The sequence below is a fragment of the Choristoneura fumiferana genome, chromosome 7 (genome assembly GCF_025370935.1).
Source record: "Choristoneura fumiferana chromosome 7, NRCan_CFum_1, whole genome shotgun sequence".
Classification (NCBI taxonomy): Eukaryota; Metazoa; Arthropoda; class Insecta; order Lepidoptera; family Tortricidae; genus Choristoneura; species Choristoneura fumiferana.
In genome coordinates this window covers 14,589,432-14,614,993 of record NC_133478.1, presented here as the reverse complement: position 1 = coordinate 14,614,993, position 25,562 = coordinate 14,589,432, and the positions used below count along the sequence as shown (strand labels likewise).

At 36.3% G+C, this 25,562-nt stretch overlaps 1 protein-coding gene across 3 annotated transcripts in view; it reads left to right on the top strand.

The window, feature by feature from the left end:
- Positions 1 to 25,562, top strand: part of LOC141429773 (uncharacterized) — an 82,394-nt gene that overhangs the window by 41,832 nt on the left and 15,000 nt on the right. Inside the window, exon 2 of one of the 3 annotated variants that reach the window (XM_074090298.1) lies at positions 7,097 to 7,174. The exons of 1 other annotated variant lie outside the window; for it this stretch is intronic. The gene's annotated coding sequence lies outside the window, so the exon portion shown is untranslated. Of the gene's footprint in view, positions 1 to 7,096; positions 7,175 to 17,532; positions 17,741 to 25,562 lie in introns of those variants that run through there. One more of the 3 variants, XM_074090300.1, reaches the window with a different exon arrangement.

The window sequence follows — 25,562 nt, the reverse complement described above, 5'->3', positions numbered from 1 at the left end:
CGGACCCACACAGGAAGGATTCCATACAAATTTATAGGTAGGCCATATCTATAAAAAATAGCGCTAGTACTCGTAGTAGTTTACTGTGTATAGTAACACAGTAAATCATCTGTTTATCTATTAATTAAATTGATATACAGCCTTTAAGACAGACATGACTGACAGAAAGATGGTTAAATGACAAAATAATAGAGTTTCCTTTGTCACTCTTCGGGTATCGGACCCTAAAAATGTTTCTACTATTGTTTTAACCCACGACGCAAAAAGAGGGGTGTTATAAGTTTGACCGCTATGTGTGTCTGTCTGTCTGTTGCTCTTAAAAGGGGGGACCGATTTGAATTCGGTTTTTTTATTTGGAATCAGGGTTTTTAGCGATGGTTTTTAGATGTGCTTCATCAAAATCGATTCAGCCGTTTTTGAGATATTTAACTTTTTAAGACCAGACATTATTTCTTAACGTGAAACTACGTGTTTGGCAACACAGTAGTTCCACGTTAAAACTGTAGACGCTAACTGTAAGCGTTATTACTCTAGATCGTATGATGAGATTGACACCATATTTAAACCGTATGCAACTTTACATGTCGATGAGAAGCACCACGAAAAAAACTACATACTTCCTTCACTTAGACGAGCAAACAACCAAGAAATTCCATTTAAGTTTCAAAGGGCTCCAACGGCCCAGGATTTGCGGTTCCGACCTCGAAAACGGAATCCGTATTTGCATTTGCACTGCAGTTCTTCGCAATCAATGGCGATTGCAAGGCCCGACGGAATTCCCGACTTTGTCGCTTTGAACGTTCCAGATTGGGAAATACAAAGAGATTTCGGATGCTAGGCTTCCTAACTGCAGACAGCTCAAAGCCTGGTTTACTCTTGCAAGAATTTGTCCATGTTGCTTTACATTGCTGGTTGTAGCGCTAACAAGATAGTAGTGGTACATCGAGCGACGCAATGTGATACAACTTGCGCAATTTTTACGTGTTTTTGGGCTTAAGATTACGTGGGATGGGATAAAAATGGTTTGAACACGCGACGTCTGTCTAAGGTACTAAAGAATACTAAAATGTGTGGGCGAGAACTCTTTAAAAAACTCGTACCTTAAAACGAATAACTGTGCTAAGTGCATTTTATTGAGTGAGTTTCAAGGTTTAGTTTAGTTTACAATAATTTTGAGATACGACATTTTTCAAAGTTCTAAAATTATTTTACCTACCTACTTAGTAACATATAAATATTACGCGCATTTAATTTTAACACTTAAAGAAGAATGTGGTATTTATAGGTATTAAAAGTAACAAAATCAGAATTTTTTAAATTAGGTTTTCGTATCGATCTACAGAATCAAGTTGCAAGTTAAAAATAAAGGCTTGTAAAAACAAATCAAATTCTTCGAGCAGTCATTATCTCAGCGTAGTGTGTCTATGCCACGATAATCTATAGATAAATAAAAGCAATCCAAATACTCTTTCTAACATCTGGCTACCAGTAAAAGATATAAACAAGAAATAATCGTCTCGTAACTTATGAACTTGAAGATAAAAGCCCATAACTCCCAAACAAAGATAAGCTAGACTAAAGTTACAAGTTACAAACACTTGTTGTTTTGACTTCAACAAGTTTCTTCGGTGACCTCACTCACCGATGATCACTAGGCGAAATATCGTAATGCATATGTATACTAAGCTAATGTAACTAAATGAGCCAATAGCAAGCAAACGTCAACCGTCAAACGGAGCTCACGATACTAACGCCATCTAGCGATATTTCGCCTCTGTGAAAGCCTTCATTGGTGTAATCAGAAGTAAAAGTAATAATATCTTGGGAAGCAATCCATACTATCCATACTTAATATTATAAATGCGAAAGTAACTCTGTCTGTCTGTCTGTCTGTTACGCTTTCACGCCTAAACCGCTGAACCGATTTTGATGAAATTTGGTACAGAGATAGAATAGACCCTGGGAATGAACATAGGCTATCTGTTATTGCGAAAAAGAGGCTTTAAGGGGTTGAAATAGGGGATGAAAGTTTATATGGTGGAAGTTCGTCGCTGTCTATGATAAAACCATGAAACTTGGTATTTAGGCACTTAATAAGAACTAAGTCGATATTTGTTTGAGCTTTTTTGAAAATTCGACCTGTGAAGGGATGAAATAGGGGATGAAAGTTTATATGGAAAGTCGTCATTATCGAAGATAGATGATCTATCATAGATCGATGAATCTTTATTAAACTTGCCATTTCGGCACGTGATAAGAGATACATAGATATTTATTCGTGCGTTTTTAAGTCCTCCTGTGAGGGGGTGAAATATATGATGAAAGTTTATTTGGAAGGTCGTCATCTTTATTAAACTTGCCATTTCAGTACGTAATAAGAGATAAATAGATATTTGTTCTATTCCACGCGGACGAAGTCGCGGGCAAAAGCTAGTTGGTAATAAAAGTAAAAGGGTTAATTTTTCATCATGAGCACCTGATATAGGCACGTCTGCTAGGCATAAGCCTTTTCTTAGATTGATAGGGCTTGAGCTATAGTTCTCACTCAAGCTCAGTGCCGTTTGGGATTACACACACAGAGATGAGTGTTTTACGGTTGTATATAGACGATATCTTTACGATATTTCTCTTCACTGAAAAGCTCATAGTGAACTTCCAATGTAATTTGGCACATTCCGAAAAGTGCAACTCTAGCTAGATTGAAAACCACATTTTCCCATCACTATTTTTTTGATTCTTATTCCTTTGTATTAGTGCCGTTTTTGTCTGTCGTCTGGGTCCTACCAAAAACAGAGTTAATACTGCGCCACGTGCATTTTCTCTGTTCATTGCGTCTTCTGCTAAGTAACCAATGAGCGGCAAGAGGCTCAGCCGCGCAATGAACGGAGAAAATGCTTTCGATTCACTTATTGCGTGGTGTCCGTTATACCGGGGCTCAGAAATGCAGCAAACATCGTTTTGCTGAGTAAATACTGGTCGTGTTAGTGTGTTCACGTAGAATTATGCATTTTGGCAAGAAATAAGAATACAACACAGTAAAGAAAATAACTACATCTCAAAAAAGAACTATGTGAACACTAAAAAGGAAAAACAAGTTTGGTTGTCTAGAATTTTAAAACTGCAACAGTTGGTACCCATTACTTCTCTTACCCTTCAGGCGGTTGGGTAAAAAGCAGCAACTTGTATGTGCAAGTAACGAAACGACATATATAAGTAATGTAATTAATCTTACTTACGACTATTTATCTTAACGGTTGGTTTACATAGCTACTTTGACAACCCTAGAATTAGTAACTTCAAACGTTTAACCATAATTAATAATGCGGGTTGTATGATAAATGGTTCAGTCCAACTGTTAACGGGTAGTGCCACAGTATATCAAACTAAAGATCTTAATTACTGTATCCTTGTTAATTTACGAATAACTCTGTGTACAATCCTACGGTGACATTATCGATAACTAGCCTATGCCTGCGACTTTGTCCGTGTACAGTCACTTGCATTAATATCTGCCACAGCGAAGCGTGCAAAAATATCTGACACGTCCTTCCGGCCCTAGAAATAGAGTCGTATCAGATATTTATGCACGCTTGTTGTGTCGGATATTGGTGATGGTGACTGTACAATCGCCAAGTCTAATGGTACGTTTCTAAAACGTATTAAGTAACAAAAGGAATTTAAATTAAATATTTAGTCTGATAAACGTTAAAACGCTTACGCTTTTATAAACGCTTGTTGTGTCGGATATTGGTGCTGGTGACTGTACAATCGCCAAGTCTAATGCTACGTTTCTAAAACTTTATAAGTTACAAAAGGAATTTAAATTATATAAAAACATCTCTGAGAAATTTTGAATTTAATTAACGTATCTCAAAGAACTTGATTCTTTTGACTAGTGAAAGACTAAAAGGCACTTTTACATTTTCAATTAAGTCCATGCCCTCGAATAGAAGCTATACTGTTACTACATAGTTTCTTTACTTACTATAATAATCCATTATATTTACGCCACGTTGCTAAGCACTAACCTCCTCTGAAACTATGAGGCCTTGGGCTGTAGTATCCACGCGGGCCCAGTGTGGATTGGCAACTTCACACGCACCGTTGAATTATTTTCTGTAGTAGAAATGGTGGCGCAACGGGTTTATGCCGTTTTCACCCCTATAGCCTTCTAAAATCTGATTTTCGTATATTATTTTATAAATTATAATATTTAGTTTGTGAGGTATTCATTGTAACTATCATTATGGGTCATGTTGCCTGTATCAAAGTAATTTATTGATTAGTACCTATTTAACCTGATTACTTCACTCTTCTGAGGCCCGGCGGAAGACCAAAGAAGAAGAGCGATATGCTGATCGAGCCGGGACCTTTTTATAACGGCAACACTACTTATGTATTTTTCTAACCTATGTAATGTGTCACTGCTGTTATAAATAAATTATTTTCTTTCTTTCTTTGTTTCATAGTCAGGTTCTCTAAACACTGAGCTATGCAATCGTTTAATCTTCAGATACCAGAAACCTACAAGAGAATGGTGAAACTAACCAAACCACTTTATTGTGGTTTCAATAAAATCGTGGTTTACCGTAATACTTACTTACTTAGTCTTACTTGAATACCTTAAACCTTACAGTCTCTGCATCAAAGTTTTCTGCTACGAATAAGGGCTTCTAATTCAACTCCAGCAAATCAAATGCAGTTTCCTGTTTGATCCCGATCCGCATCATAAACTGCAGATTGTTTAGAAACCCTTCAATTTTACCGGCCAGTTGCTCTTTCATTTCACTTGGAACCCACAGTTTATTACTAGACTCTACGTACGTATATGAGACTCCGTTATACGGTCCTAATTCTACGGACAGGGCTTTGCGAAAAAAATAGAGAAATGGCGGCAAAAAATGCAAATGGCGAACAGACGCCAAGATGGCGTGGCGGTATAATTCGGAGACTTGTCAGTTTGCTTTTTTGCGGACAGTCCAGTTTTATTTGCATTTTGTGGCTGATTGAATGTGTTACAGACTTTGAGTATTAGTAGCTTTTACTGGATATGTAAACTTTTCATAAAATTATGGTTTTGGTTTGTGAACACGGCAATGAAACTAAAGGTTTCGGCTTCGAATACTTCCTGTGCCATATCTTATAGGTAAATTATTTTGAAAATATACATATTATTACAGACAGTTTTTAAAAAAGAAACAAAATAATTCAGATGGAAATTTAATTTATAATGATTTTTTGAAATTATTCAGGCCAAACTGAGATTTTATATTTTTATATTTAAAAATAGTGCCATGTAAATACTAATTCTAGCATGTAAGTGTACTGTAAAACTAACAAATTTATGGGTATTTATTCTGGAATTAAATGACCTGACTGAAAAACTAGCGGGTTAAAACTAACTCCTAATCCTGCCGTGAAGCTACAGTGCTTGCACTGTTGTGTTTCGGAAGCAAGACAGCGCCGGTGAAATTACTTGCACTTGAGGTATATCTTAGGCCTGGTGTTGCAGATGTTTATGGGCGGTGGTGATCTCTTACCATCAGGAGACCAACTTGCTCCTTTGCCATCCAGTCGAATAAAAAAAAAGTTATTTATATTTATTGCTTCTTGTAAGTAATTGCTCGTAAATAAATATATTGAAGTACTACCGTTAAGTAATTGGAAATATCTCTGGGTACAGTCCGGGCCCTTTTAGGCGAATAAGACAAACGCGCCAGGGACCCATTGTGGTTAACAAATGAGTTTCAATTTGCTGTTTCTACGTATAGGCGTTTATTTACAGAGATAGACAAGAGCAACTTTTGTTAAAACTTAAAACGTACTCGTAAGGGGAAAACATATGATTTTTTGTTTGCGTTCTATGTCATGGAATGATAATACAAATAAATATAACGAATAATGTACTTATCGTACTATCCTACTTCTTTATATTATAAATACGAAAGTTTGTGTGTGTGTGTGTGTGTGTGTTTTGTTTGTTACTTCTTTACGCTAAAACGGCAAGATTTGGACGTCTGGCATATTACATATGTTACTTTTTATCCCGATATTCCTACGGGATAGAGATAGAATCTCGATATAACAACCGCTGGGCTTAGAGTCATGAAATTTTGTAAAGTTTTTCTTAAAACAACCGCAATGAACCAACCACGATATAAATTTTGGGATTTCCCTGGGGAATTTTGTAAAATCCCGGAATTTCAATTGCAACTACCAGATCGAATAGTTTACGCGTGCGAAGCCGCGGGTAAACTCTAGTAAGAAAATACTTTAATTTATAGAATCAGGGCCCAATTGCATAACAAATTACAAGCAAATAGTATTAGTTACAAATTGTATTTGTAATTGTAATTGTTTGGTATTTCAATACAAAATCGCTAATACTATTAACTTGTAATTTGTTATGCAGTTGGGCCCAGGTTTACTTTCCGGAGATCCAAATCAATGAACCACAAACAAATACTTTGCTCACCCGCGACCTTATGATAGGTAGCTAAGTCTGTATGCAACAAATGTGTGTTCATGCATCTCCTCCACCTGCGCACTGTAAGAACACATAGAAATCACACAAGCCCAAATATCACCACCACCACACTACACTGATGCGTTTCGAACTCAACTAAAGTTCATCCTCAGAGCAACACAACCGTTCACTATCCTTAATGCATGAAACAAGCATTTGGCCGGTTTTTTATGATTGATTTTACTTTTCAGCCCTATGTGCGTAACGGAGGTGATGGGTGGAGCTAGCGTGGGAATTATTTCCGTGGCATGGGAAATAATTTCAGGTGCCTCGTATTAATACTGAATTATGTTTGGACCTAAACCAAACACAATTGGACTATATAATAGTTATGAAGGTGAAATCCTAGCAAAGGAGACTGACTTTGACAAATATTTTTTAAGAAAAGTTCGGGGTATGTTAACGTGAATTAATTAGGGATTTACTTACACAAAGTAGTTTTTTCTCTCTATTGTCATTTAGAAGGCTTCCAATGGATTTTCTACGCAATGCGAACAGACAATAAACAGAAAATTACTTCACAAAATGTACAGGTTTTCTTGTGATAACGTTCTCTTTTTATTTTTACAGATACATAAAGTAAAAGGGGTGGACGGAAGAGTGACGATTGCGGGAAGAGTCGACTGATTGGCATTGATGTCCTCATAGGTACGTATTTTTCATTTATTTGATTAGACCCTGTTTACATTAATCCGTAAAATCGTGCCAGTCGCGATACATTGCGGGGTCACAATCCAAACGAGTTACACAAGATCGATCGAGTACCCTGCGGTTATGCTACTGGAACGGTTTCACTGGAATAATGTGAACAGGGCCTTAATCTAATACATCCTACTGTGCCATGGTAAGTGGGAAGTACAAGATTTATAGAGATATTCATATGAAGTTGGTATAAAATTCCGAATCTGAACCGCTTATTTTAGAGACATAAAATTTGGCACTTGTATTTTTTATGCAACATTAAAGAAGATTACGATTTAGTTTTTGGAAAATCCCGCTGAAATATTTGCGGAATCTCGGAATTTCATTTTAAATACCATGTAGAGAAGATACTTCCTCATCCTCATCCTCCTTTTTGAAAATTCCAACGAGATTTTTTCCAGTCTTGGAATTTCATTTCAAATGACTGTTACTGTTAGCTTTTTCCCACTTGAATTTATGCAAAATCCAGAAATTTCGATTCAAATGCTATATTTCTATATTCAACAACTTGCTTTTGTGAGAATTTCCAAGGGAATTGTCAAGAATTTTGCAAAATCTCTATTTGCTCTAGGCTAACCTAGACCAAGAGTCGAAGTTGGATTCTCAACTTCAGAAAACACACGAACCGTTTGTACAATTGTGTTAACTGCCGCCCAGTTAAGGAAGCCAAACCGAAGAACAATGTAAAACAAACAGTCCAGCAACTGAAACCAACGCCACAACCTATAGATTTGATTATGTAGTTAACTCTGGTTTCAACAAACTTTTTAAACACAAATAAAACTGCATCCTGAGAGTTTATATCTAAAGACAGTTTGTATAGATAAGGATCTTTGAATGGATACATTGCCAACAAAAATGTTTTAATTAAAAGCAAGTTTCGATTCCACTCGCATACTGAGCTACTTTTGTTTTGTAACAATTTCAAATAATTTGAATTATGTTTATAAGTATTATAATAATGTCTACTTTCTTTCGATCTGACTCTGCTTCGATGATCATTCCACGAAAGACAATGGGTAGCGTTTTGGGCTCATCTTTAATAAATAACTACTAACGGCTAGTTAGCGACTCCGTCCGCGTAAATATCGGTTTTTACTATCCCGCGGGAACTATGTAACTTTCCAGGATATAAACTATCCTATGTCCTTCCCTGGGACTCAAACTATCTGTGTACCGAATTTCATCAAAATTGGTAAACAAACAAAAATACTTACAAACTTTCGCATTTATTATACTCGTATTAGCGGGATAATAAATATCATGGGACACTTGACACCAATTGACCTAGTCCCCAAACTAAGCAAAGCTTGTACTATGGATACTAGGCAACGGATAAACATACTTATATGTATAGAAAGTACATACTAACATATCAAATATATAATATATACATATTATGTAAACATCCAAGACCCAAGAACAAACATTCGTATTATACATACAAATATCTGCCCTGGCCGGGAATCGAACCCGCGACCTCAAGCTTCATAATCAGGTTCTCTAACCACTTGGCCATCCGGTCGTCTACCTACTACGTGGAGACATTTTGCTGACTCCAGCTCAGTTCCATCTCATTTAGTTACATTTGCCATAGAAAAACCACGCATTTTTTCTTACATTACTTCTAATTTATGCAACAGCATATCACAATCTGTGCTGACCATTCAGCTAACCAACGAGTTTATGCTAATAAGACGGATTACATGAGAAATGGAGTGGAAAATGCTATTTGGCTCGCCGGAGTCTTTCCTTGGGTTACGATGAGCCGCGGACGGCACCGATGGAATTGTATTATTGCCGGGCCTTCTACACTGACTTCAAAAAAGGGGATTCTATTTTAGATGTATTTTTTTATGGTCACTGATATTTTCAACAGATTGTATTCCGATTTGAAATCTTTGATTCGTTTGAAAGGATTTCCCGAATTGGAGATTCTGTACAGATCGCCACATCAATCGCCATCGGTCTGACGATTTAATTTCTTTCACATTTAGGTAAAGTTGATTCATGTTTCTTTTTTAAAAGAAGATAATATACTGAGCGGCAAAAAATCTGGCCCTCAAATGTATGCAGAATCGGTAATTTTGTATGAAGGGTGGGCCAAATTTTGTGCCGCTGAGTATATTAAATACTACTGCGAAGTTTTTTTTACGAGACAGCAGCAATAGAACTACTTATAGCATTAAATCATGTTGCTAGCAACAATGCAGCCTTACCCGGCTCTAGAGTGAAATTATTACGCTATGGGACGGGCGCAGGCTGAAAATCAGCGCTGCAAGTCTCCTATGCTCGCAGCTTGTGCTGAGCCTGAGCCGATTGCCACCTGCTTATGTGTTTTTTTATTTTTTTGTAACCTGTCTTATTTTCAGGGGCAATAAATGATTTTATTATTATTATTATTATTAAATAATAATGTTATTTTTACAACGAGAAAAATATTTTGCACGCGTTGCAACAGTTTCTTACTTTTCATTGCTTTATAATTCTTATAATTCTTGCTTACGCCGATAACCAAATAAGTTGTAATAAAATAAAAGAAAAAACTTTTTGGATTATTACTTGAATATTTGCTTTTCACTAAACGAAATATTTTACTTACTCTTTTAATTCCATTTTAATAAATTCAATTGTTCCTTGCACAGCACGAACAAAACGCTTCGAAACGAAATTCGTGTTCCAAGAACGCTAAAAAGCTTAGCTATGTTATTTCCGCCCCAGTTTAATGAAAAGCGAAAACTCAATTCTTTCCACACGTTAACGTGTGTTTACGTTCGTTTCATTTCACCCGTGTTTATATTTTATTTTTTAAACCTAACAGTTTTTTCGAGCCTTTATTGCTTTCGTTATTCGCGTAAGTATCCACTTATTATTAGTGTAGCGGTAGTGAGTCTAGCGCCATGTCATAGATATAGAGATATGTAGAGAGAGAGAGAGAGAGAAAGAGAGACATTTATTTACACATATTCTATAGACATAAAATACATTAGATAGAAAGAATAAAAAATAACATCGAATAGCATAATGTTACGGCAAGCCGAAAAGCTGTTTTTCAGTGATTTTAAGTGATCACTGATTTTAAAACTAAAACATATAAAAACATACAACACACTATGACGCCACGAACGCCAGCAGGCATGTAGGCTACTGCTACGACACAAAGGTGGTGTGTGTGGCTGGTGACGTCAGTCATGTTTAACGCGCTATCTCCCAAGTCACGCAAAAGTCTCGCCAAGTCGAGGAAAAAAAAACAAAGGCACGGCCGTACCATACTTTTCTCGAAGCCATTCTGGCTATTTTCAACATTGAAGTTGACCAATACAGAGTCATTGGCGTGGGCGCTAACAATGGGCCTCATCAGGAAGCTCAGCCACTTGGAGGGTCTATGGAGAGGGCTATGCTCGGGGTTTCTCTGCGGGACAGAATCAGAAATGATGATATCCGCAGTAGAACTAAGATTACCGATATAGACCGAAGGGTTCACTAATAGGTTGCAAAAAATCGAATCTCATAATTTCGTTTCTCATAACAACTTTGAGCAGAATTATCATATCACCGAGTTACTTTTCGCATATATTTTTTCTCATACTATCATTTCTCATGATTTTGTAAAGCAGAATATAAACATCACATAATATCGATGATAATAATATTTATATTTTCGAATAGTTGCTACGCAGAAAGACATATCTCATAATATTACTTTGCATAAGGATAATAAAAAGCAGAATAAAATTTATTAGCAAATTAAAATACGTACAACAATACCACACTTAAGTACGCTGAAATCGGAATGAGAATATCCTATTTCTTATTTAGACGAAGGCCATTTCAAGTTATTTCAAGTGCGTAGTTAAGAGTCGACAAATTATTTCACGAAGTGTAATTTCGGATTTTTTTACCTTGACCTTTAGGTGGAGTACTCGTAATATCTTCTTTGATGCCTTGAGGTAAACCCTGCCTGTGATATTTACCTTACATTTCTGAGGACAGTAATTATGACTTCACCATCTTTTTTTCTAGCTTTATTGTATACATTAGCGTTTTGCTTGCATTTGATAGATCTAAATATCAATTGAAAACGATTGCAATCAGAATTCGTTAGACAACAAGGCATCTGGTTTAAAACGTAATAGACACTAATTGCGACTTTGTTGAGGCTCGTTCGGAAGTTCGCCGAAGAACTGAAATCATCAACATAAATCGAACAATATGCAAGAGTGCAAAGGGAAATAAGCGGGCTACATCGATCGAAAAACAGATAACCGTTGGGGAAGAACGGTCCTCGAGTGGCAATCATGAACCGGAAAACGAAGCGTTGACAGTTCTCGCACAAGGTGCTGACGAGACTGCTAGAGTAGCTGTAAAAGACGTGACGACACCATGAATGATATTTTTTGGTAAACATCTTTGTAGGGGTATATTTTGACTTGTTTAGGTCCTGGAATCACTTTGTGGTATCTTGAACAAATAAGCTGACCAGACAGTATACATTTTAAACTCCAACCAATTCGCATAGCGACCATGACCAATTCGCGCATCGCATCGCATATATTAAATTTATATTCAACACTTCAGCTGTCATAAAGTTTAGCTACTATCCAGCTGTGCTATTCAAACAAAAAGCAAAGCAATTGTTTTATAGATAAATTGTAGCGGTGCTGAGAGGTGACGTGGGGCGTATTGCGAACATTTCGCAGAGTGGGGTCGGATTCTGATGCAGGAATTCACTAGAACTTTGGCTGAATTGGTGTAATATGACAATATTTACCTGAAGGGAACCTCTGTTGTGGCGTCTCCCGCGCTATATCTGATGCGACTCTTTATCTATGGCCGGTAAGACGTGTGTGTGAGATATTTTTGCACGCTCCGTCGTGGCAAATATTATCGCAGGTGACTTTACAGTAAGCGAAAAAACTTAAATTACTTAATTATAACTTAAGTGTTTTTATAACTCATCTGATTTTTAAGTTGTGGCTTTTTCTCGCGTTTACATTAGCTTAGAGACTGACGTTCTGCTACTTTGACTAATTATAACTTGTGGGTAAACATGCCGTGTTTGTAGTACTTAGATTCAGTAAAACTGTTTGTGCGAGTGAACAGTTGATCCTATTTCCTAGATAGCGAGTGAATAGACACAGTGATACTTAAAGATTGCATAGAATTACATAGTTTTGTTTTCTAAAACCAACGGGTGAATAGCAACTTGTTACTTATACACTTGTATTTAATTAATTTACTCCAGGAGACTTAAACATCTTCACAGTATTAGCTTTGCTTAGTTCGAGACTATACCAAATCGTGTTAATTATTCCATGTCATTTTTTTAATTAAAGATTGTAACTAAGAAGGTAAATAAAAATACTAAAGTCGTAAATTGGACTTAGCTAAGAGAAGGTCACGTAAAAAACATAAAAAAATACCTACATATCGTGTTTGAAGACTCCGTCTCCAAAATACACACAGAATTGACAGCCAAAACAATTCGAGCGATGATTTATCCACCTCTATCTAGGCTGAAGTCCTTTACGACGAGTTTTGTTGCTTATTTGTTACCGCCATAAACAAATGCGGAAAGGATTCCGTAAAACAATGGGCGGCTGTGAAAGCCTGTGTAAATGTAGATAAGACACGCCTTGAATTCAAATTGTTTTACAAATTGGACATAATTTAGTTGAAGTTTTAAACAGAGAAGGGATAGATTGTGAAACAAGCAATAAATTACATAAAAAAGCTCGCGATCAAAAAACTTCAACATCACTACAATCATCTTTTTCCTGTGCATTCCTCTCACTCTCACTTTTAGCTTCTTCTCTTTCTTGTTCTTCTTTTTAACCCCTGACGCAAAAAGAGGGGTGTTATAAGTTTGACCGCTATGTGTGTCTGTGTGTGTGTCTGTTTGTGGCACCGTAGCTCTTATAAGCAGGTGGACCGATTTAAATGCGTTTTTTCATTGGAAAGCAGGTTTTCTAGCGATGGTTCTTAGATATGTTTCATCAAAATCGGTTTAGCCGTTTTTGAGATATTGAACTTTGAAGTGGGCCAACTTTTTGTTGGTTAGGTTAGTTCTTCATGTGCTCCAGTACTCAAGGCAACCAGTTTTTAGAATGTTCACTCCATGTTTTGCGCAAAGCCATTGTATTTTCCATGTTTCAACCTACCGCTACCCTGCCAATCATTATCATCATCATCATCATCATATCAGCCGTAGGACAACCAACAGGTCATAGGCATAAGCCTCCCCCATTGATCTCCACTTGTTGTGGTTGGAAGCGGCTTGCATCCTCGTTGATGGACATCACACGCAGCGCTTCCCGATCCGCGGACTCCATTCGAGAACTTTCGGCCCTAACGGCCATCTGTTCGCTGTACTAAGTATACATAAGGCCGCACTATCCTCCCTCCCTGCCATTATGCTCATTATTATGGAGTGTAGATCGTATTGGTCATGTGATTATGTCTCAGTGCATGACCTAAATATGCAACCTTCCGTTGCTTCACAGTGTACGCTAGCTAGCTCTACTTTTGTCGTATGTTTTAGGGCTTATTAAAGTAAGGTAAAGTTACCCAGCATTAAAATAGGCCATTCACGGGAACCGAACCCGCAATCCCCTTCTGATGTCACTAACTAGCTAGACCATCCTGTAAACACATCATAAAAAATAAAAGGTGAATAAACGTTTAAACGGTTATTTTAAACAACTACCGTAACGTAAACGCTCGTATTACGGCGTGGGCGAGATTGCTGTGAAATAGGTTGCCAGTCACACGATTTGCATACTATTTTTACACCTTGTACACATTTATCAATGGCTAGTTGTCGGTTTTGCAATGAGTCAATGACTAAAGTAAGCGTTGAATGAAGTCATTTGCACCTTTACAAATATTATTACCGAGTCACTATTCGAGAAGCATCGAAGCGTTGAAATACTTGGATACTTAGATACTTACTCAATATGCTGTGAAAGGTAGCTTTTATCCGCAACTTCGTTCGCATTAGTAATAAAATTAATAAATATTTGACACCTTTCACCATTAATTCTAAGACATTAAAAACCAGCAAAGTGCATGTCGGACCAGAGCCAAAAATTAGAAACAAACATTTTTCAATCCATCTTTTCCATACGGCGGGAACTTCGAAAAATCCTTTCTTAGTGCTCCGCGATGACCCTATCTCTTTTATTTCCTATCCCGCGGAAATTCTGAAAAATTTATTCTTAGTACAGATTCATGACCATCATGACCCATAAGAAATCTATTTGACAAATATGAAGTGTCAATACCGGCTATTCAGTTAGTTTTAAGAAAAACCCTTTATGCCGTATTAAATAGGCGGGAATTCCTAAAAATCCGTTCTTTCTTCTTTCATTTTAAATATAAATCCTTTTTAGGGTTCCGGAAACAAAATTGCAAGAGCGAAACCCTTATAGTTTAGCCATGTCTGTCTGTCTGTCCATCCGCGGCTTTGCTTAGGGACTATCAATGCTAGAAAGCTGTAATTTTGCACGAATATGTATGTAAACTATGCCGACAATATGGTACAATAAAAATTTCAAAAACAATTTTTTTGACACGTAAAGTGAAGGTGATTTTCTTTTTCTTATCCAACCATGTAGTGTGGTATCGTTGGATAGGTCTTTAAAAATCATTGGGGGGTTGCTAAAACGATTTTTCGATTCAGTGATTTGTTTGCAAAATATTCAACTTTAAAGTGCAAATTTTCATTAAAATCGAGCGTCCCCCCCCTCTAAAATCTAAACCGGTGGTTGGAAAAATTAAAAAAAATCAGAATGGTAGTAAGTATATCAAACTTTCAAGGAAAACTATAACGGCTAAGTTTGCTTGAGAATTATTAGTAGTTTAAGAGTAAATAGCAGCCTAAGTAAAAAAAGTAAGTGGTAAGTAGTAAGTAAGTAAGTAAGTATAAAATATACCTAAACTTGGAAGATTCCGTATAAAATATGAAATCCTTAGAAAAATATTACTTATTTTTTTCATAATGGCTACGGAACCCTATTTTGGGCGTATCCGACACGCTCATGGCCCATGGAAATTTCAAATTCCTTTTTAGTACATCTCTATGACCCTGAAGGAATATATCTGCCAAATTTCAAGTGGGTTTCTCTGGTGGCTTTGGCTATGCGTTGTCTGAGTCAGTTAGTGAAGTAAAACCTCTCTATTCCTTTTCCTGTTCGAATTTCAGAAAAACTTCTTGAAAATCGTTTTTAGGTATTATACTAGTTATAGCTATATATTTGAACGCCGAATTCTACAAGAACTTACTTTTGACTTTGTCTTCAGCCTGTGTAATTATATACTAGGTATATTCCTCCTCTCAGATTGAGAGGATTTGTGCTGTAGTTTGCACATGGGCCCAGTACGGATTGAGAATTTTAACACTCCATTCAATTGCTTCGCATTGTGCTGCAGGTTTCCTCAAGAACCTTGCTTCCCTGAAAATGGTAAATTTGAAATATTTCTCACATAAATTCCGAAACTTGTACCTGTAAAGGGATTGCATGGTACTTCTTGCGTATTTGTGAAAGTAACAACAAATTCATTTTTATGAGCACTATCGAGATAAGCTATAAAAACAACCCCGTTGAGGTGCGTAGGGTAGCCAAAAGGTCAGGGAAAAATATATTTATGATGTTCAGTCAGATGTTACAGTCAGCTAATACAACTAGAAACGAAAAATAAGGTTTAAAAAATTACTCATATAAGACCATACAATAATACTTTACTTAAAATGAGATTACAATATTTTCATATACTTAACCTTAGTTTTATACAAGTACTTATCAAATTTCAGTGTGTATTTTTAACGGAACATATTTTGATTGAGTGAAGTTTTGAAAAAGTTTAACGAATCACATGAACTGAATGAACGGTAACCAGATAGCAATAGCGAGCGATAGAGTAAACATTTTCGTGAGGCAGCCAAGAAAGTGCGAAAAGACGTGCGTTAGGTATATCTTTGTATGCACCTCGCAGTTAGTCTGCGTTTCCTATCCTTTTCATCGTTGACGTCTCTTAAAAAATTTTTGGCAATCCGAGATAATCAAGTTGTTACGGCACCACGGTTTTTTTTGTTCTACTTAGAAATTTCTTGTTTATTTACTTTACTATACTTATTATTCTAGTAAAATTTGAAATATTTCTAACTTTTATTGGGATGACTAGCTTTTGCCCGCGTCTTCGCCCGCGTGAAATTCGGTTATCGCACGCTGTTCCCTCGGGAACTGTGCATTTTTCCGGGATAAAAAGTAACCTATGTCACTCTCTGGCCCATAAATTATCTCTATGCCAAAAATCACGTCGATCCGTCGCTCTGTTTCGACGTGAAAGACGGACAAACATACAAACACACACACTTTCGCATTTATAATATTAGTATGGATGGATTATGTCACGAGCGAGTATTAGAAAATCTACGGATAACAATGAAAGTCACATTCGAAATTGTTTGTAATAAACACGTACATAAAACACACACACTGTGCTGTGCTTTTGAGGTGAGTTAAAATCCTCATTTACTCTGAAATCGTTGTTACTCTGTCCTGCACTTACGCAGAGCACGCCAGGGTCCAATAATAGGCACTTAATATAGCCTACTGCAGCTAATGGCTTCTACATCAGCAAGTTTTGTACCTAGAAATCACAAATCAGCCAAGTGCGAGTCGGACTCTTACAGGAAAGGTCAATATCCTTACAACAACATACATATTGCATAAAATGCAAGGTATACAGGCAATCCATTGAATCGAATCGAAGTTGAATTTCATCCACTTTCAGTGGTTAGCTTGAATTGAAATTTGATGGAAAGTTTAACAGAGTACGCACATAATTATACATTTTAAAAATATTTATCAGGATTCTTTAAATTGTTGTGATTGATGACGATGATGAAACTCGAAGAACATATTCCTTCTTTTTGACATCAATCGAGTAAAAAACAAATTTTATTGGTTTTTCTTCTCTTTGTAGCAAGTTCACATTTCGATTTTTTTTCCACTTTTATTATGTCCCTCAATTCTTTGGATTTATCTGAAAAAATAATGTTAGGTACACGATAAGAAACTGCAGATAACAAAATTGTCGCTGGCAATATAGACATACTCAATCAGACGTTGTTTCAAACAAGTAACTGTTTGACAACAATAAAGCTTATCCATTGTGGTTGTTGTTATTGTCCGTAATACATAAACAATTACCGATACTGATGTCACTAAATAAGATCAGTACTAATCAAGCAGCAAAGGGGTTGACTCTTGTCTAGTCAGTAGTTACAAAAAAAGTGATATAATTATAGTTTTGCAACAAGAAACAGTGAATTAAAAAAAAAAATTGATAAGGAAACTATTATTCTGATAAAAACGCTAGTGATAGAAGCAAAAAGTGTTATGTTTAAATGTGACTTGTTAATTAATTTAATAACTTTCATCAATTTATTTAATCGTTTTATTAGATGAACGCCATTATCGTGAAGCTAAAATTCAACGAAAATTTACGGTAAGTTCATATTTTTCAATTTAAAAAGTGAACTACCTGTGTAGATACTTCTTAGTCATCGGTTGTTGATATTTATAATTAACCCGCTCACAAGCCGAGCCTGCAGCTGACCAGGCCCAAGTTCTCAAGCGCCGCAAATACTCTTCTCTTTTAAAGGACTATGAGTTTGCGGCGCTCGCAGTGGAGACAATGGGTCCCTGGTCGGCTGACATGAGGGCCTTCATGGGGGCCTTGTCGTCCTGGCTGGATAGAGACTCCAGGAGACCCCAGAGCTGGCGCTGACCTACCTATTTCAATAATGATGATGAGGATAAGTAATGTTATTATAAGAATGTAACTGGCATGATATACATGGGACCAGATCCTGAAATAAACGTTTTGTTATTTTTTACATTATTATGTAATTTATAATGTAATTAAATGTGACTTTGATTTAGATAATTTGAATTTATTTGGTTTGACATAGATAGACAGTTTAATTTAATTGGATGTGATGTGTTAATTTGAAATGAAACAGAAGTTAATTAATTAGGCAGTGTACACGAATGTCATGGAAATTAATGTAATTTGAATTAATGTAATAATAATATATCTTATCTGTTTACTACCATAGTCTCATAAGAATATTGTATACACTAACAATACTTGGATCTACTCAGTTATCCGAAAATAAATTATTTTGATTTTGATTTACCTCTCCCAGCGAATTTATCTGACTGTACAGAGAGGTAATGCCGCCAGTGTGTTGGGGTCTATGCCGCAGGAGGGCCTCTTAGATGGTGTTTTCTTTTTTTAGTTAGGTATATTTATATAGTTTTTATTTATTTTGTTTCCTTTTTTTTATTTTAGCCATGTATGTAAAAATGTATTATCCTCTAGCCAATAAAGAATAGTCGATAATATTAAGTATCTGAGTTAGGAGGGCTGTGCCAGCATTGGGACTTATATACCTGGGATGATGATATTTATAAAATTCTGATTTATTTGTTTCATTTTTTTAGAAATTTTCAGCGTTACATAATAATTATAATAAATAAATGTAAGCGTTATTATAATTCAGGGCATGTTTGGTTGTCTCCAAATGTCTTTTTAGTATTGCTGATCTTCGTTGTTATATTTTGATCGCAGCAAGAGGAAAATTGTAACAATATTCTTGTAAAGATGAAATTTTGGCAATCATACACGTAATTGTGAAAGTAGGCACAACAGCTAAACAATTACAACGCCAATTTATTGTCATTATGTGAATGACAAAGACGTATGTACTGCTGCTCATTTGAAGTGGCGATATTGTTTAATTAAAGAGGTTTGTAGGTGGTAATTTTTGTTAATGAAGTAAATTTTTCAAATTCAAATAATAATACTTGAATTTGAAGTCGAAGTTGAATTTGAATTTTAAAAGACTATTTGAAATCATCCTATATGTGATTTGACGTCATCCGCACGCAAAGTTTGAGCCCTGCTTATATGTATTCCGAAATAAGAGACGAAAACGTATTAGACAAATATCATTGTCCTGCCTAGTAGTCTACTTTACTTTAACAAATCCATTGTCTTCCTCTAATTTATTTGAATTTGTGATAAATTTTGTATGTAGGTATGAGAAATATATTTTAATCTGGAGAAATCCAAGAGGGGTAATTTAAATTACTTTTCAAACGCCATTCTATTGTTAAAACATTTTACAGTGACCTGTTAAATTTTGTGATCAAAACCGATCATTTTTTGCCGCGTAAAAGCAGGCGTGTAGCATAACAATGCGGGTTTACAAGCCTTCCAACCGGATCCTTGTTCCATCAATGGTCAATGTACTTATAACTGCCCCGGTTTTTAATCGCTCAAGCGAAAATTGCGTAACACAATACTTACGCAAAATTAGACGCGTTCCCACTTCACACCTGCACTGATAAACAAACAGTCGAAAATACCCCAATATTTACGTAACTGAGAGTCTTTTCAGAACTACCTGATAACGTTCCTTTGCATTATTCATTGGTTCTCGGAGCAGCTGAGCAGAATTTGCGAGGCTGTTGAATTGATACTGGCTAGTTCTGACATGATAGGACAGGGCTTTACATAATTTCGCTATTCGATGTGGTAAGGGACTTAGGTGTGTGGACGGTGATAGGGACGTTCGCTAGCGTAGATTAGGTGCTGAACTGTCTAGGATAAAGGTGCTTTCTCATAGAAGCACAGCGGAGTGAGGATTAATGTAATCTGACCAATTAAATGACAGTGCAACCTGGGAACTGCGATGAGGGCACAAGAAGTTTGATTCACTTATAGAGGCATTCCACTTATGTACACTGTCTCTGAGATCTAGGTATAAATAAAATCTGTCTCATTACAGTCATTATGTCTCATTATTTCAATTACTTACAGAGTAGTGGTTATTAAATAAAAGACATATACTGTACATAAATACGAAAATGTATCTATTTGACGTCTCAATATACAGGCAATTGCCGTTATCTCAGTTACAGAGGTCGATGATAATAAAATGTAAGAAAAAATAATGAGCAAGAATACTCTTAGAATAGTGCAGTTGATTTAGTGCAAAGTTGTCAAGATCTTAGCATACGAAGCATATTAGTAAACGATTATCGCATGTTCAAGTCCCACTTTACTAAATTGCGGTGTAATTGAAATCCATGCGTGGTTCTATCCCACGTAATTTGTCATTGTGATATTGTTGGTATAGTGCAGTTATACTGTGATTAGACAGTAAATTCTGCGTATCTCTATCTCTTTTCTATGAAAGGGTACTCTGATTATCATAAGTACTTTCAGGCTCTCTGGCGGCATTCATTATGCTTGCCTAAATGTATCTCATTCACAAAACTGTTTACAAAAGCTTAATTTTCATAAAGCGTGGTTATATTAAGTGTGACTTACATAGCGAGTGAAGTGAACAAGATTAAATAAAATGGCAGAGAAGTTAATACCGAAGAACAATTAAGATTTTTTAGTTTTCTCTCGCACTTAACTTTCCCTAAGTCGTTCGTCAATCCTCAGTAATCAATCAACACTATCATCCACATAACTGTCAATCTAAGCATTACCATAGAATAACCCCAGTCTCCTGAGACGTATAGTCAGTAATTATTTAGGGTTACGTCAGTATTGTTGTTTCGTGATTGGATATGTCAAGCCAAGCCATTGACAGGGAGGTGTAATTAAGTTAAGACAGGGCTGATATTGATGGCGTGCCAGGATATTGGTGTAGCCAGATGGTGTTAGGCATAGCTGGGATACAGCTATTTGCTGTAGTGCTCGTTTTGAGGATAAGGACGTATATGGATTTTGTTTAATAAATTTGTATGCTTTATGCCGTGACAAGATTCAATGTGATTTCTAATTTGCTCTGTTTCGTAATGTCTGAATATCAATGTAATTTCTTTCTAGTTTTGTTTAGTGGCCATGATAACGTTGGTTATACAGCCAATTAATCGTGTTGAAGTCTGGCCTGGCTTTATCGTTATTTTTGTGTCTGTTCTGTGTGATTTTCGGTGATTTCACTCTTCTGTGGCCCGGCAGATGACCAGATATGCTGAGCCGGGACCTTTTTATAACAGAATCTATGCGTTTTTTGTTATTGCTGTTATAGATAAATGTTTTTTTTCTTTCTTTATTTATCTTTAGTGGAACGAATAACGGGGTAACTTGAACTGCAGGGCGAGTTTAAAAATTAGTTTCACGACGACATTATACATTTTTATTCGCGTTTGCAACTACCAGTCAATGCCTTTGTTCGTTGATCTTTTTTGTTTACACGTTCCAAATCACATTTCGACAAGACGAATTCGATTTTATAGCAATTTAGAGCTATCCAAATGGCCAAATTGAATTTTAAAGATTTATTTAGAATTATTTTGGTTCTAATGCTAAGACGTAATCCTTCAGAAAAGAAAACGAGGTATAACGTAGAGTGAGTTGGAACAGAACAATTTTGTACGATAAGCGTTTATGTCACCAAAATTACAAAACGCTTCGTCCTTCTTCAAAACTTTATCAGAAGCGTTATTGTCGTATTCGAGTTTCAGTTCTCCTTTGCTTATTCGGTTATTTTTCAAACTTTCTTAGGGTAGAATCTCACTTCTGGTGTGTGCATAAGCCTCAACCAAGGACTCACTGCACTTGGACGACAATCTGGTCACAGAAATTAGACGGTTTCAGCGTGAAATATTACGCGGTGGTCAAAAATAGTCAAATTCGTCTTGATCAACGTACTAATGAACTTTACCTTAAATAATCATACGGCTGTTACGTAACCGAATGAATCTGAACTATTTCGATGACCATATTCATATTTATAACACTAATTAACAGTCAACACCAATGCAGCGTAAAATTAAAACAATTTATGAACATTAATAAAAAAAATACAAAGGAGAATGGGCAGAATTGTATGAACTCTGATCTAGGGACCAATAACGACGAGTCATATATTATTGAAAGGTTTTTTACATATTCTAGAACTCCATCAAAAATATTATTTTTATTGCTTATAGGGTATTATTTAGTCTAACGGTTTTAAATACTTTATCATATAAATACACATAAAAAAACAACCAAATATCAAGCAATATATGTAGAAATAACAAAGCCAAAAAGGTCAAGTCGCAAGAAGGTAACCAGCGACAGTTACAGAAACCTATAAGAAAACCAGAATATTAGCAAAGACGGAAAACATGAAATCGCATAAAAAAAAAAATCATGACACAAAATCATCGAGATATAGGAACTTTGTATCGAAAAGTTTTGAACTTATATAAGCTATCCAGTGACGTCATAACGTTTGTTCTTATTGGTCATATAGGCCAATTAGCCCACTCTCCTTTATTTAGGGGTTGTCCCTTCCATAAAGCGATGAACACTGCACCCTCCAGTGGGAAGCTGAAGCGCAGGTACATCTGCTGGTGCTTGCTAGAGCAATCACTGTTAACCCTCTTACGTGTGTATTAAATTATAACAGCCTGCCTTAGTACATCAAGGCTCTCCGGGGAAATAGTTTTAAGAATAAGTTGACGAGTTGGCTTCTCGACAGATGTTTTATACCGTTAAGAGTTATTTGTAGGTAGTAAAATTGACATAATTTTGGTATTAGGTATTTTGTATTATTTTGAACATTGTTATTGAACTTATGAACTTATTTATTTTGATTATTTTATGATTTTTAATGTATTTTAATTTGGTATTTGATATAGGAAATTTAAATCTGTATTAAATTAATCGTCTCTCTACAAAATATTTGCACGCCTACATGTAGGCTTTTATACTGGCAAATAAATACTTTTGACTTAGATTTTATGAACAACTACTCGTAGGATCCGTGCAACCCCGTCTATCCCACTAGTCTCATTGAGTTGTCCCATTGATGGGACAACTGAGACGATCACGTCCCAGTACCGACCCCAAGCTGTCTCGCATATATTAATGTGATGTGTTTCGAGATATAAATCATGTCAAAATCTAAGATTTTTGTATCGTTAACCACCCACGGGCTATTTCGCGGGCTCGCGGCGAATAAAGACAAATGTTTATATTGAACGTTCCAAATAGACCTGCCTCCAATTTTAGACGCACCGTGAATCACTTCTTTACGTGATAGAAACGCAGACTATGTTGCAACAGATGTTTCGTCTTTGGAGAAAACTGAATGGAAGTTTCTGAAAGCATGAAATGGAAACTGTGGACGAGAAAATACTACTGCATTCAGAGACGTTAAAAAAATTTAGTAGAGTAGTCAAAAAATGACAATACATTACAATTGACTCTGGGCCGGTGCGTAGACCAATGACAATGGACAATGATCAGTTTGTCTGTTGATACTATGAGCTAGCATCCTTTGGTTCGTTTTAATTCTTAACTTAAATTTTATGTGTGTGTGTGTGTGTGTGTGTGTGTGTGTGTGTGTGTGTGTGTTTCATTAAAGGCTTCTTTAATTAAATACACACAATTTAGTTTAATAAAGTAATCAACTAACACTGCAATTTATTTAATGTTAAATATGTTTACAATCGTGAGGAAACCTGCACAAACCTGCGAAGCAATTCAATGGTGTGTGTGAAGTTCCCAATCCGCACTGGGCCCGCGTGGGAACTATGGCCCAAGCCCTCTTGTTCTGAGAGGAGGCCTGTGCCCAGCAGTGAATTGGACTCAGATACCTGATTTAATATAGGCATAATTTTATACGATCGACTTTTTGGTATAATGAATAGCAGAAATTTAGGATTCAATATACGTACAGGCTGCAGCAAGTTATTACGTGCCCTGAGTTTAATAATTTCGCACCATCCAAAACTTTTTACGAGGTTTTCTTCAATTTGCACTATTTTTCTGCTTCGGTAAAACTGAATGTTATCGTAGATAGCAATAAACATTTTTTTTGCAGACGGAACAATTAATTGAAGGCGCTTCAACTTTTTCTTTCCTCTCATTTCTTAACAATGAACAAACCGATGTTGTCTGTAACTTTCTGGAAGCTGATGAACTGAAAATACCTACTTTTATTAATTACACTTCCGCGTATTGTTTTACGGCATATTTATAAACATTTTACTACTTTTTAAAGGCGCTCAACCAGTTCGTAATCTAGATGATGTTTTTACCCAAATGCATCAGACGTTGACCTTTCTTTAATAATTTAAAAACTAGCTGTTACCCGCCACTTCTTCTATAAAGAAAACGTTTATCACACGCCCGCGGAAACTGTACGTTTTTTCGAGATAAAAATTGCGCTATGTACATCTCAGGGTCTCAAAATATTACAACAAATTACATCACGATCGGATGAGTAGGTACTTTAGAGGTGAAAGATTTACAATATAATAAACTCACATTGTCATTATTTGATGATATATATTATTTAGGTTAAGTAAGTATACGCAATATATTATTAAAACAAAAAATATATCGTTCTCTCTTATTTTATTTTAAACTAGTAGTTTATCATAAAGTAGAAAAGCTACCCGCGCAATCCCCTATAGACAACGATATCTCAGTAATCTCTTGAACAGTGTTTATGATCCTCCACACTCGCCATGCCCAAATTTTTCCTACTAAATTCCCGTATTGACGCTACCGCGTGTGTAGATATCAAAAATCGAACAGTGACAAATAATCAAATCGGGATTAATTTATTTGTATGGATTTCCAATCATGGGCCCATGGGGACCCGGTCATGGGGCCGACGCCAACATGAAGAGGCCTGTGGTACAATAAAATATAAATGAGATGAGCGCAACTATGGAGATCTATCCCTTGACACACCATTGAGGATGCCATTATCATCATCATCATCAGCAGCCGGAAGACGTCCACTGCTGAACAAAGGCCTCCCCCTTAGAACGCCACAATGAACAACAACTCGCCAAAACATACATTGAGCATGTGCTTTTTTTTTATTCGACTGTATGGCAAACGAGCAAGTGGGTCTCCTAAGAAGTAAGAGATCACCACCGCCCATAAACATCTGCAACACTAGGGGTATTGCAGATGCGTTGCCAACCTAGAGGCCTAAGATGGGATACCTCAAGTGCCAGTAATTTCACCGGCTGTCTTACTCTCCACGCCGAAACACAACAGTGCAAGCACTGCTTCACGGCAGGATTAGCGAGCAAGATGGTGGTAGCAATCCGGGCGGACCTTGCACAAGGTCCTACCACCTGCTACCGGACAATAGTCCTCCAGAGTTGCCAAACTATGGCCAGGCAGGAAGGGTGATATGGAATGGGCTATTGTTATTATTAATATTTATATCGTCAGACAAAAAATGTAACACATGTAAGATATAAAAAAAATGATTTTCACGTGCGCTAGC